A 6,000-nucleotide genomic window follows, 5' to 3' on the forward strand; every position below is an offset into this window, starting at 1 on the left:
AAGACCTTGATCCTGACTTGATCCACAGGCTGGCATGGGTGAATGTCATAGCTACCCCGAACACACTTCCCCTTCATCATCCTTGCTAACCCTCACCCCAACTCTACGTAAATTACGCGCTGTGGCCCAGCCATTGGGCTTCTGCTGCTGCCCTCGCTATGACTCTGGGAAGTTTCCTGGGCTTCTCTACACCTCAGTTTGCCCCTCTGTGAAATGGCCATAACCATTAACCCTACTCATAGGATCCTTGGGCTTCTCTGGTGGCTCAGATGTTAAAGAATCTGCCTGCCACACAGGAGAGCCGGGTTTGATCCCTGGGTTGGAAAGACCCCCTGGAGAATGGAATGGCAACCCATTCCAGTCTTCTTGCCTGGGAAATCCCATGGACAGAGGAACCTGGCGGGCTACACTCCATAGGGTGGCAAAGAGTCAGACGCGACTGAGTGACTAACACTTTCACTTTTCACTTCCATAGGATCCTTATGGGGATTAAATGGGATGATCCCCGAAAGCCCTTGGAACAGAGGTTGGCCCAGAGCTGGTGCTCCCTGAAAGATGGCAATTGGAATTCATTCTTTCTTGACCCTTTATACAATCATTTAATATAAATATATACATTTAATTGTCAAATAAATATATAAATAAAGAAGGAAATTTTTAAAAAAGAAACCAAAACACTTTGTTTTTGTTGTTTTTAATGTAGGAAGAGAGTTTATTGCAAGGTTACCATGGCAACTGGTCCTAGGGCAAACCAAACTGCTTACTCACTCTCCTACCTACCCCCCAGCTTTCATTTTCCCTGCTTCTCCCTTTTTCTTTCCTTTCCACCAAATGGATGTCACTCTTCTCTCTAGAGCAGTGGTCTGAAAGAAATATAATGCGAGCCCCCAAGGCAAGCCACATGTGTAATATGTAAGTTTGCTAACAGCTACCTTCAATACATAAAAACCAGGGGAAATGAATTTTAGGAATAGATTTTCATTTATTTAACATTATTCTTTATTTACAATAGCCAAATGTGGGAGCGACTTAAGTGTCCATTAACAGATGAATGGATAAAATAGATAAACAAGATTCCTTCATCTTTATTGTATATTATATATAGTATTTACACATGTATTTATATATAAAGAAGATTTTATATATGTACATATATATGGTTGAGTAATATTCCACTAAATATAATGGAATTTATTATTTAAAGATCCATTTTAAAAAGTAAAAAATCTTGACATTTGGGATAACACTGATGGACCTAGATGGTATTGTGCTGAGCAAAATAAGTCAGAGGAAAACAAATACTATATTATTTTACTTATATGTGGAATCTTAAAACAAACAAACAAATGAACAAACATAACAAAACAGAAACAGTTATAGATACAGAAAACAAACCAACGGTTGTCAGGTGGTGGTGGTAGTCGCGAAGAACTAGAAATTAAGATTCAGAGGCAAGTCCCTGAAGTATATTTCAGGAGTTTCTATTAACAGCAGTTTGACTTCCGGAGGGCAGTTTGCAAACATGATCTGGGCACCTGAAGTGTTTGGCACCCCATCTGGGAAGCCTGTGTGTAGGCTGTCAGGAACAGTCATGAACTTTGAACTGATCCACCTCTTTCCCTACTTTTGGGGATCCCACCAGGCATTCTCACCTATTAAAAAAAAAATCAATTCACAGTGATCTCAGCTCAGAACCTAACTCCATGTAACATACAAACACACAGCATCGTTTTAAAAGTGGTTTTCATCACCACTGACTGTGGCAGCTTCTATTCTAGGGCCCCCGGCATCCTTCTTGCATAATTTCAATTTCTCTTCGTACTTAAGCCCACATTTATTCACGAAAGACAGGTGCAATGGATCTTTTTTCCATTTTCTGGCCGCACTGTTCCGCAGAAGGAATTCTCCCTCATTTCTCTCCTGATCAAAGTGAGCCAGAGCTGAGCGGGAACATGGTCCCAGAAGCCGAGTAGAAAATTAGAGAGCAAGGGCCAGCCAGGCAGGGCATTGGGAACCCCAATGTCCTGCCTAGCCCCTCTCTGGATATCTGTCCTGGAATTAGGGTGCTCTGTTGGACAGAGATGGGACCCATGACTGGCCTAGCCACTGCCTCCAAGCTGGAAATAAAGAAAAGGAGAGAGAGAGAGAGCTTATCAAATGTTCTGCAAAATTCTTCCCACTCCCTGTGTTTGAGGACAAACACTGAGCCTGCTTGTTAAGAAGGATACTAGCGGATGCAGAGGATGAGATGGTTAGATAGCATCACCAACTCAATGGACATGAGTTTGAGCAAACTCCGGGAGATGGGAGGACAGAGAAGGCTGGAGTGCTGCAGTCCCTGGGGTCTCAAAGAGTCGGGTATAAGTCAGCCGCTGAACAACAATAGCAGCACTATTGGAGCAGAGGGTCTCAAAGTGTGGTCATGGGACCCCTAAGGATTCCGCAAGGACCTTTCAGGGGGGTCCATGAGACCAACACCATTTTCATAATCCTGCTCAAACATTATCTGTCTTTTTCACTCACATTCTCTCACGAGTGTTCAGTGGAATTTTTCAGAGGCAACAGCACATGAGATATGGCAGCTGAACAAATGCAGAAGCAGGTATGGGAAACCAGTTTCTGTGGAGTCAGACAGTAAAGAGATTTCCCAAAAGATAAAAACAATGCCACTCTTCTCAATTTGTTTTTGTTTTGGAAAATACAGCTATACATATGTTATTTGGGTGAACACGTAACATATGTTTGCTAGTGCTATTTTTAAACAAGTTCATAAGTAAATACTTCTAATTGCTCAGTTGACATTCTTCCAATGGTAAATATTGACAGATTGAACCCACAGGAACAAAAGCTCTTTGGGGTCCTTGAATTTTTTAATAATGTAAGACGTCTTGAGACCAAGCAATTCCAGAACCACTGAGTTGGAGATTACAACAAAAGGTACCCTAGGGACCTCAGATAAGAAAAAGGTGATTGGGGGTGTTTCTCCTGCAGGTTATAAATGATTCATGGGAATGAAGTTCACTGCTTGTCTGTCCCCACTCCGTAGTCTTTCTGCTCCTCTTTCTTCAATCTCTCCCTCCAGTGGTTACCAGGGAAACAACAGCAGATCCTCAAAGCAAAATTCATTTCACTGCCTTGTGTCTGAGTCTCAGTGGCCGGTGGCATGCCTTTCAGGACATCTAGATCCAAGGAACTGTCAACTCCACCTGCCTCCGTGTCTTTAAAATGACATCTGATCCTCACCCCCTTCTCCCATTCCTCTATCACCCTGGACAACTTTGTTTTGTACATTTTCATGTCTGTCCCTTTATTTCCATGTGTTCTTGCAAACTGTGCATTGCTGGTTGGGGGTGTTTATGATGCACTTGCACGATTCCTTGTGTGGTATCCATCTCCATTCATTTCTCATGTCTTTAAATTTTTAATTTTGTTCTGGAGTATGGTTGACTAACAATGTGATAGTTTCAGATGTACAGCAAAGTGATTCATATATATTCTTTTTCAAATTCTTTTCCCATTTAGGTTGTTACATAATATTGAGCAGAGTTCCCTGTGTTATACAGTAGTGGTTATCTATTTTATTGTATTTTTGCCATGCTACGTGGCATGTGGAATCTTAGTTCCCAGACCGGAAATTGAACCTGCACCCCCTGCAATGGAAGCTCTGGGTCTTAACCATTGGGCCACCAGGGAAGTCCCAGTTATCCAATTTAAATATAACAGTGTCTACAGGTCAATCCAAAGCTCCCTAATGTTACCCACTTTCTAATCACTGTTGGTAAAGTGTCTTAGAGCAATACCTGTTACGTATCTTATCTGTAATTTTACCTGCTGAGCAGGGCTGCAAGATGGTCGTTCATCACATTTTACCTTTTTCCTGTCCACTCCTCCAAGAAGAGACACTGATGACAGTTTTAAAGCAAGGCAACAAGTTCTTTGATCCTCATCTAGGAGTGGGGTTGTTCACATTCCCTTTTCCTGAATCTGACCCTGGACAAGCTTGTGACTGCCTCAGTAGGTACGGCAAAAATGATGCTGTGTCTCCCAAGGCCAGATATAAGGCTTTTGCCCAGTTCTCTTGGAATATTTGCTCTTGAAACCTCCTTCCCAGGACATTCCCGCTTGAAGCATAAACGCCATGCTGTGAGGAAGCCCAACTCACATAGAGAGACCAACGTATGTGTTCAAGTCAATATCTCCAGCTAAGCGCAGTCTTCAGTTCATCCCAGATGGGGTACCAGACATGACTGATGAAGCTTCTGGCTGATTCCAGACCTTAGTCATCAGAGCCACCCCAGCTGAGGCACCAGACATTGCAAAACTGAAAAACTCCATCCCCAGTGTGCCTTTTCATTATGCTGACCTACAGACTCCATGAACATAATAAAATATTTTGCGTTTATGACACTGTGGTGTGGTTTGTGTATGTGAGTGTGTATAGTGGCTCAGCCATGTCCAACTCTTTGTGACACCAGGGACTATAGCCTGCCAGGTTTCTCTGTCCAAGGGATTCTCCAGGCAAGAAAACTGGAGTGGGTTGCCATTCCCTTTTTCAAGGAATCTTCCTGACCCAGGGATTGAACCTGGTCTCGCACATTGCAGGCAGATTCTTTACTCCCTGAACGACCAGGGAAACCCTGGGGTGGTTGGTTATGCAGCAAAAAGTAGCCAGCACGCACCTGTCCCATCCTTACTACTTTGGGCTGGTGTTTCTCCATCCTCCATTCATGTCCCTGAAAATGGGGATCAGGTTCTCTTGCCATCATCAGGAAGATAGGAGAGGTTGTGGCATGCTGGTGCCCAGTAACCCCCTCCCCCCGCCAGCAGCCCTCAGCAAATCTTACTGAGGTTATGAATCAGCAGCCAGTCGCTTCCAGATCACCCACACCTTACCGTGATCGCAATGGGGGCAGCTTACGCAGAGACCACTGCGAGTCCCAATACCGAGTCCCCATTCCAGCACCTCGGGTCCCTAACATTCTGCACCAGGTCATCCTGGCCACTTCCCCAGCCCTCACTCCTCCGCGTCCAGTTTTCCCCTCTCCTCTCCCTCCGGAGTTTGGGGACACAGCAAGGAACGGGTCCAGCCAGGCACTCTGGAGTCACACGGACTTGACTTGAGTCAAACCAGACCGCCTGGGTTCATATTCCAGCTCTGGGTGACTCTGAGCAAGTCATCTACCTTCTCTCAATCTGTTTTCCCATCTGTAAAATGTGTACAATAAAAGCGCCTACACTTGCGTTTAAATAATCAGCGCGCATGTATTGACATCTATAAACAGCATCGTTCTTGCTGTTAGTGTGACCCCAGCCCCCTACATCGGAGCTGAATCTATTTGAGCACGTTATTTCGCTCACGCTCTTGAGCTCTGGGAAAGAGCCTTCGCAGGTGCGTCAAGTAGCAGTCTTGCAGCGCCGCCTGGTGGTCAATGCGGGAGCCACAGCCCTCTCCTGCAGACACTCCAACCGGCTCACGTGGCACCGTCAGACCTTCACCTACTGCTCCCAGAGCCTCCACTATTCCCTCTCCGCGGTTCTACCACATGGAACATCCCTGAGAGGTGGGGAGACTGTCGAGGGAGGGGGTCCCAGGCCGGACACTTGCGACTTCAGGTTCGGACATTAGATCTATCTCCCCGCCCCTCCCTCCAGACTGAAGGGGCTGGTGTTGGAGGTTTGCTCGATTCAAGGTGTGACACCAGGCTCAGGTCAGCCCGTGCCACAATCGCACGATCACACACTCACAAAACACTTACACACTGGCTCACACACTCACACTTGCGTCACACAAACTAACACTGATACGCACTTGGACTGAGCCTACACACATAGCCACACACGCGCGCGCTCACACACACACACTGTGCACACACCCCGAGACTCGCCCCACCTACACCCACGGAGAGACGCACCCAGTCCTCACAAGTGAAACACACAGATAAACTACAGACGCCTCAGCCCCAAAGAGAAACACCCACATCCGCAACTATAAGCACGTGA

The sequence above is a fragment of the Cervus elaphus genome, chromosome 4 (assembly GCF_910594005.1).
Source record: "Cervus elaphus chromosome 4, mCerEla1.1, whole genome shotgun sequence".
In the NCBI taxonomy this organism is placed as follows: Eukaryota; Metazoa; Chordata; class Mammalia; order Artiodactyla; family Cervidae; genus Cervus; species Cervus elaphus.